Source organism: Triticum dicoccoides, chromosome 1B, assembly GCF_002162155.2.
Source record: "Triticum dicoccoides isolate Atlit2015 ecotype Zavitan chromosome 1B, WEW_v2.0, whole genome shotgun sequence".
Taxonomy (NCBI): Eukaryota; Viridiplantae; Streptophyta; class Magnoliopsida; order Poales; family Poaceae; genus Triticum; species Triticum dicoccoides.
The window spans coordinates 161,922,953-161,935,408 of NC_041381.1; positions in this window are offsets into that span (position 1 = coordinate 161,922,953).

Genomic DNA, 12,456 nt, shown 5'->3' on the forward strand with positions numbered 1-12,456 from the left:
GCTTGATGGGGCGGATGTTCGCGGACGCACCCGCTCCCGCACCGCGGCCCTCCGTACCCAAAGTGCCTCCCGTGTCTTGGGGTCAAGCAGCCCCCCAATGGCGCCTTAATGCAAGCCCTCTTCTGGAACATCCGCTGTTTCGGCCATGATGGCCGACGCCGCCAGCTAGTGGAGTACATGCGTGATGAACACATTGACATTGTCGCCATCCAGGAAACTATGCGCTCTGAATTCTCCATCCCTGAGCTTGACCGTTTGAGCTCCCACCTCTTTGTGTGGCATTGGATCCCTTCTAGTGGGAGCACCGGCCACTCGGGGGGCATCCTTTTGGGCGTTAAGGATGCCACCTTTGAGGTGGGCAGAATGGATCGGGAGGAATTCTTTGTGAGCATGGAACTGTTCGAGCGAGCCCTCAACTTCAAGTGGGAGGCCATCATAGTCTACGGGCCGGCTGACCATAGCAGGTCTGCCGCCTTCCTCGAGGAGCTCCACCGGAAGATTTATGCAGCCTCCCTCCCGGTGGTGGTAGGAGGTGATTTTAACCTCCTCTGTGTTGTGGAGGACAAGAGCAATGCTAATGTGAACTTTGCCCAGATGCAAATGTTCAATGACTTTATTGCCGATCTCGGCCTCCGCGAGATTGATAGGATTGGTGCCAGGTTCACCTGGACCAATCGGCAGGCTTCCCCGACCCAGTCCGTCCTGGACAGGGTCCTAGTTTCCCTGGATTGGGACCTCCATTGTCCCCTCGCTTCCCTTCGCGCCATCACCCGGATTGGATCTGACCATGTCCCGCTCCTTCTTTCCTTTGCCGATGAGCGCCCGCCGATCACCCTGAGATTCCGGTTTGAGACCTTCTGGCTTTCCCAAACCGGGTTCGTGGAGGCCGTCGGCACACGATGGGTGGAGGCCCGCGCTCACCCTCACCCCCGTCCCCCCTCGGCCATTGATTCGTGGCACTTCTGCGCCAAGCGTGGTCGACAGTTCATGAAGGGATGGGGCGCGAACTTGGGGCGTGACCTCCGCGAGCGTAAGAAGGCCCTGTTAGCCGCCATTTAGGCGCTCGACTTGCGTGTGGATGCGGTGGGGCTATCTCCCGATGAGTGGCTTTCCCGCTATGACTTGGAAGATCAGCTCTCCGTTATGTACATGGATGAAGAGGCCTACTGGCGCATCAGTGGTGCCCAGACGTGGGTTTTGAAGGTAGACACGAACACGGCTTACTTTTAGGCGATCGCGAATGGCCACCACCGTCGCAACACCATCCCCCTCTTGTAGGACGGTGCCACCCTCCTTCAAGACCCGCGCGACATCCGGACCCACGTTGATGGGTTCTATAGGTCTCTGTTCTCTGCCGCTCCTAGGAGTGGCCTCTCCCTAGCTTCTGACTGATGGTCTGGCCCTCAGCTGGTTTCTGACGCGGAGAACGCGACCCTTACGGCCCCCTTCTCCGAAAGCGAGGTTTGGGCTGCCATTAGGGGCATGAATCCCACCTCGGTGCCGGGTCCCGATGGCCTCCCGGTGAAGTTCTTCCAGACCTTCTGGAACGTGATTAAATCGGAGGTCATGGCCATCTTCGAAGAGTTCTACGTTGGGTCCATTGACCTCGGTCGCCTTAGCTTTGGGATAATCTCCCTCATTCCCAAGGTGACTGCAGCGTTTGACATTCGCCAGTTTCGCCCGATCACAGTCATGAACGTGATTTTCCGGATTCTTGCAAAAGGGTATGCCAATAGGGTGACCCTTCTTGCAGATCGCATTACTCACCCCAACCAGTCCGCCTTCATCCGGGGCCGGTATATACTGGCTGGGGTCCTTGTCCTCCATGAAGTACTCCATGAGGTCCGCGTCAAGCACCTCAAGGCGGTCTTCTTGAAGATCGATTTCCATAAGGCCTATGATACTATTAGTTGGTCCTTCCTTCGGGAAGTGTTACTCCGAAAGGGCTTCGGCGACCGCTGGATCACCAGAGTTATGCAGATGGTCTCCTACGGTCGAACGGCTGTTAACATTAACGGCGAGATCGGCCCTTTCTTCCCAACCTTATGTGGGGTTAGACAAGGTGACCCCTTCTCCCCGTTCCTGTTCAACATGGTCATCGACGCCCTTGCCGCCATCCTGGATAAGGCGAAGGCGTCTGGCCATATTCGTGGGATCACCCCCCATCTCGCCGGAGGGTCCGGGATTTCCCTCCTTCAGTATGCGAACGACACCATAACCATGGTGGAAGGCTCGAAGGTGGACATCTCCAACCTCAAGTTCCTCCTCCTCTGCTTCCAACAAATCTCTGGCCTCAAGATTAATTTCGACAAGAGTGATGTTATGGTGATTGGCTACCCTCCCGAGGAATGCCTCGCCATTGCCAACCAGCTTAACTGCCGCCTGGGCTCCTTCCCCACGACCTACTTGGGTACGCCCATTAGTGACTCCCGGCTCACCATCGCGGACTTGCGCCCGACCGTGGCCAAGCTTCAAACGCGCATTGAGCCTTGGCAGGGGAGATGGCTATCTAAGGCAGCCAGGACTATTCTCATCAACTCTTCCCTCTCCAGCCTCCTCTTGTTTCTTATGAGATTCTACAACCTCCACGAGACTCTGCACCAGGAGATTGCCAAAGTCCAGTCTCGCTTCTACTGGGCTGGCGAGAATGACAAGCAGAAGTATCATATGGTCAGTTGGCCAGACATTTGCAAGCCCAGGGAGCAGGGCGGACTGGGCATTATGTGTTCTAAGTGGATGAACATCGCCCTTCTTTCCCATTGGCTTTGGCGCATCTCGCAAGGCATGGGTGGTCTTTGGCTTAACATCATCCGGAACAAATATCTGCGCGAACAGCCCCTCTCCTTGTGCCAGCGAACTGGCAGCTCCCAGTTCTGGCAGTTAGTAGTCCAGCTCCTTCCGGTTCTCCGTGATACGTCTCCAACGTATCTATAATTTATGAAGCATTGATGCTATTTTATTATCTATTTTGAATGATTATGAGCTTTATTATACACTTTTATATTACTTTTGGGACTAACCTATTAACCGGAGGCCCAGCCCATATTGCTGTTTTATTGCCTGTTTCAGTATTTCGAAGAAAAGGAATATCAAACGGAGTCCAAACGGAATGAAACCTTCGGCAGCGTGATTTTTTGGAAGAATATGATCCTGGAGACTTGGAGTTCATGTCAGAAGATCCTCGAGGCAGCCACGAGATAGGAGGGTGCCCCCCTGTAGGGCGCGCCCCCTTGTCTTGTGGGCCCCTCGAGCACCTCCCAACCGACTTCTTTTGCCTATATAAGCCTACGTACCCTAAAAACATCGAATATCAAGATATATCGGGAGTTTCGCCGCCGCAAGCCTCTATAGCCACCAAAAACCTCTCGGGAGCCCGTTCCGGCACCCTGCCGGAGGGGGAATCCATCACCGGTGGCCATCTTCATCATCCCGGCGCTCTCCATGACGAGGAGGGAGTCGTTCACCCTCGGGGCTGAGGGTATGTACCAGTAGCTATGTGTTTGATCTCTCTCCCTCGTGGTCTCGACTTCACACGATCTTGATGTATCGCGAGCTTTGCTATTATAGTTGGATCATATGATTTTTCTCCCCCTCTACTCTCTTGTGATGAATTGAGTTTCCCTCTTGAAGTTATCTTATCGGATTGAGTCTATACTTTGAGAACACTTGATGTATGTCTTGCCGTGTTTATCTGTGGTGACAATGGGATATCACGTGCCACTTGATGTATGTTTTGGTGACCAACTTGTGGGTTCCGCCCATGAACCTATGCATAGGGGTCGGCACACGTTTTCTTGACTCTTCGGTAGAAACTTTGGGGCACTCTTTGAAGTACTTTGCGTTGGTTGGATGAATCTGAGATTGTGTGTTGCATATCATATAATCATGCCCACGGATACTTGAGGTGACAATGGAGTATCTAGGTGACATTAGGGTTTTGGTTGATTTGTGTCTTAAGGTGTTATTCTAGTACGAACTCTTTAATAGATCGATCCGAAAGAATAACTTTGAGGTGGTTTCGTACCCTACCATAATCTCTTCGTTTGTTCTCCGCTATTAGTGGCTTTGGAGTGACTCTTTGTTGCATGTTGAGGGATTGTTATATGATCTATCTATGTTATTATTGTTGAGAGAACTTGCACTAGTGAAAGTATGAACCCTAGGCCTTGTTTCCTATCATTGCAATACCGTTTACGCTCACTTTTGTCATTAGCTACCTTGCTGTTTTTTATTATTTCAGATTACAAATAACTTTATCTACTATCCATATTGCACTTGTATCACCATCTTTCGCCGAACTAGTGCACCTATACAATTTACCATTGTATTGGGTGTGTTGGGGACACAAGAGACTCTTTGTTATTTGGTTGCAGGGTTGCTTGAGAGAGACCATCTTCATCCTACGCCTCCCACGGATTGATAAACCTTAGGTCAACCACTTGAGGGAAATTTGCTACTATCCTACAAACCTGTGCACTTGCAGGGCCAACAACGTCTACAAGAAGAAGGTTGTGTAGTAGACATCAAGCTCTTTTCTGGCGCCGTTGCCGAGGAGGTGAGTGCTTGAAGGTATATCTTTAGATCTTGCAATTGAATCTTTTTGTTTCTTGTTTTATAACTAGTTTAGTTTATAAAAGAAAACTACAAAAAGAAAATGGAGTTAAGTTTGTCTCATACACTTCGTCTTTTTAATATCTTTCGTGAGTATGATGGAAAGGAAAATTGTGCTCAAGTGCTAGAAGAAGAATGCATTAAAATGCTTGGTACTAGATCTTTGTATGATGAGCATGATTGCAGTGTTGTTAGTATGAATTCCTTGAATACCCATGATGCTAATGATATGCAAAGCCACAAGCTTGGGGAAGCTATGTTTGATGAATATGATATATTTTGTCCCCCAAGCTTTGATGAGCAAATTTATTTTGATGATAGCATGCCTCCTATTTATGATGATTACATTGATGAAAGTGGGTTTGGAAGAGTGTCAACTTTAGAAAGTAGTGATCCCACTATTTTGGAGGATGTTGAATCTTATTGTGATAAACATGAAAGTGGGTTTGGAAGAGTGTCAACTTTATTTAGTGATGATTCCACTATTTCGGAAAAGGTTCCAATTGATTATGAGAACAAAGTTGCTATCTATGATGATTATTGTGATGACTTGTATGCTATTAAGAATAATGATAACCATGAAAATTTTCATCATGATTTTAGTTTTCAACTGGATTATGCCTCACATGATAGTTATTTTGTTGAGTTTACTCCCACTATTATTCATGAGAAGAATTTTGCTTATGTGAAGAGTAGTAAATTTTCTATGCTAGTGGATCATGAAAAGAATGCTTTAGGTGCTGGTTATATTGTTGAATTCATTCATGATGCTACTGAAAATTATTATGAGGGAGGAATATATGCTTGTAGAAATTGCAATAATATCAAGTTTCCTCTCTATGTGCTTAAAATCTTGAAGCTATGCTTGTTTTACCTCCCTATGCTAGTTGATTATCGTTCCCATAAGTTGTTTGCTAACAAAATTCCTATGCATAGGAAGTGGGTTAGACTTAAATGTGCTAGTCATATGCTTCATGATGCTCTCTTTATGTTTCAATTCTTATCTTTTATGTGAGCATCATTGTCATCATCATGCCTAGCTAGAAAGGCATTAAAGAAAAGCGCTTGTTGGGAGACAACCCAATATTTATTCTTACTGTTTTTGTGTGTCGACATGATTATGCTACTGTAGTAATCATGTTTTATAGCTTTTGTTTCAATAAAGTGCCAAGTAAGACCTTTAGGATAGCTTACGGTGATAGTTGTGTTGATCCTGTTGAGAATCAGAAACTTTTGCACCCAGTAAATTAGTTTTTTTAATTCACAGAAACGTGATTATGATCTGATTCTTTTTGCTCTGGATTGGTACACAAATTGCATTGGTAGGATTTTTGGAGTTCCAGAAGTATACGTTTGATACAGATTACTACATACTGTTCTGTTTTTGACAGATTCTCTTTTCTATGTGTTGTTTCCTTATTTTGATCAATCTATGAGTAGTATCGGAGGGTATGAACCATAAAAAAGTTGGAGTGCAGTAGATATTACACCAATATTAATTTATAATGAGTTCATTACAGTACCAAAGTGGTGGTTTTATTTTCTTATACTAATGGAGCTTACGAGTTTTCTGTTGAGTTTTGTGTTGTGAAGTTTTCAAGTTTTGGGTAAGGATTCGATGGACTATGGAATAAGGAGTGGCAAGAGCCTAAGCTTAGGGATGCCCAAGGCACTCCAAGGTAATATTCAAGGACAACCAAGATCCTAAGCTTGGGGATGCCCCGGATGGCATTCCCTCTTTCGTCTTCGTCCATCGGTAACCTTACTTGGAGCTATATTTTTATTCACCACATGATATGTGTTTTGCTTGGAGCATTATTTTCTTTTGTTAGTATTTGCTTGCTGTTATTTAGAATAATGTTTTTCACCTTTAGTTTCAATAAAAAAGGTCAAGGATAGCCTTTGCCATGCTTATTTTGCTAGTATACATGTTGCTGTTTGAAAATAGAAAGTTTACTGCTGTTGCAAAAATTCCCTAGAAAAGTCAGAGAGTGATATAATGTTGAAACTTTTTTCATAATGAGCTCTGATAAATTTACTACAGTGGGAATTTATTTCATAATTTTTGGAGTTAGGGAAGTATTGATACTCTTGCATTCTTTACAGACTGTACTGTTCTGGCAGATTGCTGTTATGTTTGCATTGTTTTCATATATGTTTGCTTGTTTAATGATTCTATTTAAGGATAGGAGTATTAAATATGCAGAGGCATTTAGTATGCAATATTGAATAATAATTTTACAAATTTGTTACAGTAGAAAATGATAAGGTTTTGCATTGGTTTATACTAACCTATCTCACGAGTTCTTGTTGAGTTTGTTGTGGATAAAGCTTTTGATAAAAAGAGAAACCATGATATGAGAGGAATTAAGGAGACACAAAAGTTTAAGCTTGGGGATGCCCAAGGCACCCCAAGATAATATTTCAATAAGTCTCAAGCATCTAAGCTTGGCGATGCCCCGGTAGGCATCCCACCTTTCTTCTTCAACAACTACCGGTTAGTATCGGTTGAGCCTAAGTTTTTGCTTCTTCACATGAGTTGTGCTATCCTTGCAATGTCATTTTATTTTGTTTTGCTTGCTGTTTGAATACAATACCAAGATCTGAAATTCTTTAATGAGAGAGAGTCTTCACATAGTTACATAATTATTTAGCTACTCATTGATCTTCACTTATATCTTTTTGGAGTAGTTTGTCATTTACTCGTGTGCTTCACTTATACCGTATGAGTAAATTGTTGAATGATTTGATTGTCATAAATCTGAAATTACATATGTTTCATTTGCTTATCCCATGGGGAGTTATGACTTCACATCTAAGAAGTAGAGGTTGTAAATTTATTGAAGGTTAGCAAGCATTGTATTGGTCATTTGAACAATTCATGAAAGAATATTGAAGGAAGAGAGATTTCACATATAAATACACTATCCTAGACATCTTTTATAATTGGGAGCACTCATTAAGTATGACATGCTAAAGAGTTGATGTTGGACAAGGAAGACAACGTAATGGGTTATGTTTTCCGACATCTCTGTTAAAGTATATTGTCATGGTTCATTCAAACATGTTGAGCTTGCCTTTCCCCCCTCATGCTAGCCAAAATTCCTTGCACCAAGTAGAGATACTACTTGTGCTTCCAAATATCCTTAAACCTAGTTTTGCCATGAGAGTCCACCATACCTACCTATGGATTGAGTAAGATCCTTCAAGTAAGTTGCCATCGGTGCAAGCAATAAAAATTGCTCTCTAAATATGTATGATCTTTTGGTGTGAAGAAAATAGATTTATACAATCTCTTGTTATGGAAGCAATAAAAGCGACGGACTGCATAATAAAGGTCCATATACAAGTGGCAATATAAAGTGACGTTCATTCGCATTAAGATTTTGTGCATCCAACCCTAAAAGCGCATGACAACCTCTGCTTCCCTCTGCGAAGGGCCTATCTTTTACTTTATGTCTTTTACTTTTATGCAAGAGTCAAGGTGATCTTCACCTTTCCCTTTTTCATTTTATCCTTTGGCAAGCACTTTGTGTTGGGGTGATCCTGATATATATATCCAATTGGATGTAAGTTAGCATGAACTATTATTGTTGACATCACCCAAAGGTGAATACGTTGGGAGGCAACACTATAAGCCCCTATCTTTCTCAGTGTTCAATTGAAACTCCATAACCATTAGTATTGCATGAGTGTTAGCAATTGTGGAAGACTATATGATAGTTGAGTATGTGGAGTTTGTTATTCCTGAAAATAAGATGAATTGCAATTGTTTGATGACTGAGAATGAAGTTTGCTAGTTTTCAAGAAAGTTTATGGTCTATGTTTTGACATGTGAATTGCTTGTTACTTTATCGTGAGAAGTTTTATGAGATGAACTACTGTTATGACATATTATCATGCTAGAAAAGGTGATTGAAATTATCATTGATCAAACTTGTGCACCTTCTAGCATTCACACTTCATAAATTCTTTGTTTTATCATTTACCTACTCGAGGACGAGTAGGAATTAAGCTTGGGGATACTGATACGTCTCCAATGTATCTATAATTTATGAAGCATTCATGCTATTTTATTATCTGTTTTGAATGATTATGGGCTTTATTATACACTTTTATATTACTTTTGGGACTAACCTATTAACCGGAGGCCCAGCCCATATTGCGGTTTTATTGCCTGTTTCAGTATTTCGAAGAAAAGGAATATCAAACGGAGTCCAAACGGAATGAAACCTTCGGCAACGTGATTTTTTGGAAGAATATGATCCTGGAGACTTGGAGTTCACGTCAGAAGATCCTCGAGGTAGCCACGAGATAGGAGGGTGCCCCCCTGTAGGGCGCGCCTCCTGTCTCGTGGGCCCCTCGAGCACCTCCCGACCGACTTCTTTTGCCTATATAAGCCTATGTACCCTAAAAACATCGAATATCAAGATAGATCGGGAGTTCCGCCGCCACAAGCCTCTGTAGCCACCAAAAACCTCTCGAGAGCCCGTTCCGGCACCCTGCCGGAGGGGGAATCCATCACCGGTGGCCATCTTCATCATCCCGGCGCTCTCCATGACGAGGAGGGAGTAGTTCACCCTCGGGGCTGAGGGTATGTACCAGTAGCTATGTGTTTGATCTCTCTCCCTCGTGGTCTCGACTTCACACGATCTTGATGTATCGCGAGCTTTGCTATTATAGTTGGATCATATGATTTTTCTCCCCCTCTACTCTCTTGTGATGAATTGAGTTTCCCTCTTGAAGTTATCTTATCGGATTGAGTCTATACTTTGAGAACACTTGATGTATGTCTTGCCGTGTTTATCTGTGGTGACAATGGGATATCACGTGCCACTTGATGTATGTTTTGGTGACCAACTTGTGGGTTCCGCCCATGAACCTATGCATAGGGGTCGGCACACGTTTTCTTGACTCTTCGGTAGAAACTTTGGGGCACTCTTTGAAGTACTTTGCGTTGGTTGGATGAATCTGAGATTGTGTGATGCATATTGTATAATCATGCCTACGGATACTTGAGGTGACAATGGAGTATCTAGGTGACATTAGGGTTTTGGTTGATTTGTGTCTTAAGGTGTTATTCTAGTACGAACTCTTTAATAGATCGATCCGAAAGAATAACTTTGAGGTGGTTTCGTACGCTACCATAATCTCTTTGTTTGTTCTCCGCTATTAGTGGCTTTGGAGTGACTCTTTGTTGCATGTTGAGGGATTGTTATTTGATCTATCTATGTTATTATTGTTGATAGAACTATCACTAGTGAAAGTATGAACCCTAGGCCTTGTTTCCTATCATTGCAATACCGATTACGCTCACTTTTATCATTAGCTACCTTGCTGTTTTTATTATTTCAGATTACAAATACCTTTATCTACTATCCATATTGCACTTGTATCACCATCTCTTCGCCGAACTAGTGCACCTATACAATGTACAATTGTATTGCGTGTGTTGGGGACACAAGAGACTCTTTGTTATTTGGTTGCAGGGTTGCTTGAGAGAGACCATCTTCATCCTACGCCTCCCACAGATTGGTAAACCTTAGGTCATCCACTTGAGGGAAATTTGCTACTGTCCTACAAACTTGTGCACTTGCAGGCCCAACAACGTCTACAAGAAGAAGGTTGTGTAGTAGACATCACTCCGCATCGGGACTTCCATCTCGGTTGGCTCCGGAGCGGCGACTTTGTTCTGGTTTGACTGTTGGGCTGGTGACGCTCCCTTCATGGCGCGCTTTCCCGGCCTATTCTCCATCGCCGTTGACCCTGTGATCTCAGTCGAGAGAGCCCTTATTGACTTAGGGCCTCTCGCCTTCCGAAGGCCATTTGGGCCTCTGGAATCTGCTGCTTGGCGCGAGTTGCTGGATTGTGTTGCCCTGCACGAGCCTAGGGTGGACGGTGGGCCCGACCAGGTGCGTTGGCGATTGGAGCCCTCTGGCATGTTCTCCACCAAGTCCCTCTACCTGGCCATCGCCCCCTCCTTCGCCCCCTCCCCCTCTCGATAGTGTGGTACATTCGCCTACCTCTGAAAATCCAGATGTTCATGTGGCAATGGATTCGCGGTCGGGTTCCGTCCGGGGTTGAGGTCCGCAAACGGAATGGCCCGAGCTCAGGCATCTACCCCCTCTGTGGTCTCCCCGAAGACTCGAATCACATCTTCTTCTCCTGCACGTGTGGAGTTGCTTTCGTGAAGTGGTTGGTGGAGATTGGTGCCACACCAACTTCCTGACTTATTTGCCGAACTCCAGAACACCCCCTTGTCGTCTCGCCACATTAGGTGGCTTGAGATTGGGGTCCTAGCCTGGACCCTATGGACGGTCCGCAATAAGCTTGTGATCCAGCGCACCCCTCTTCGACGAGCTACTGACGCAATCTTCAAATTCTCTGGTTTCTTGCAGCTTTGGCGGCTGCTTAGCCGCCCCCAGGACCGCGACGCCATCTCCGCCTTCATCGCGGACCTCCGATCGGTGGCCATCCGCCTGTCGCCGCCGCCCCCGCCGCCTCCGCGAGAGCCTGATTAGGCGCCTTCCTCGCCCTTAGGTGGCTGCCTTGTTTTCTTGTTTCTTTTTTGTGGGCTTGTTGAGTTGTGCCCTCAGTAGAACCTATGTACTTTTGTGTGAGACTTGGGTGTGTGCGTGTGGACTAGTCCGTGTATGTGCGCTCTCTGGCGGTTTACTTTATTTATAAAGCGGGGCGAAAGCCTTTTTCGGTAATTTCTATATGCTCCGGCGGGCGGAGACCACATGTTGTTAATGCCGGGGAGTGCGTTATGGACGCATACGACTTATCGTTGTGATCATTTTGACGGGTCATGGAGCTCCAATGAAATTTATATGGCCAAATTGTGGCCGCTTTATACAGACCGTGAATACATCTTTCAGGGTAAGTTGATCGCAATGACGAGCCAATAGTCTCCTATCACAAATCCCACACATCATGCGAGCTCGTTGGGCCGGCCCCTACGGCGGGCTGGCGATCTTTTTTCTTTTCTTTTCTTTCTTTTTGAATCATTAAAATGTCTAGATTTCAATCAAAAAGGATTTCGCTAATAATCTAGCGTTGGAATTTTAGGCATGGCAAATTGAATGTTTTTACTGAAAATTACATTGTCGCGACATGGAATTCCCTTCAACGAGCATGAAAAATCATAGCGATGTTCAGTGTTTTGCTAGGATCTACCATGCTCACTAAAGGGAATTACCATGTCGTGACAACATAATTTGCCTAATTGTTTTTGATTTATCATGCTTAATAATTTGACATCATATTTTTAACATTTTCATTTCAATAAATCTTAAATAATTTCTAAAACATTTTTGAATTCAAAAAAATCTCTAATTTGGGAATTTTTTCGTGAATTCAAAAAAAATCACGGGTTTAGAAAATGATCGTAAATTTAAAAAATGTTTCCTGATCACTAAAAAGGTTCACAAAGTTGAAAAATATCCACAAATTCAAAAATGTTCATTACATTTAAAAATATTCATAAATTAAAAAATACTCATGAGTTAAAAAATCATGAATTTAAAAAGATAGGTCTGCGAATTCCAATAATGGTTCACAAATTTGAAAAAAAATGTTCATGACTTTCGAAAAATGTTAGTAGAGTTCACAAAATGTTCATGGGCTCCATGAATTTCAAAAATTGTTCACAACTTTAACAATATTAATGAATTTGAAAATTATTTGTGCTTTTCAAAAAAGATCATATCTAGAAAAATTACTCATGATTTTTTAAAAAATATTGCAAATTTTAAAGAAAAAAACAGAAGAAATGGAAAAATGGAAAAAAATAAAAGGAAAAATGAAAATGAAACAAAAAATAAAAGAAAAACAAAGAAAAAA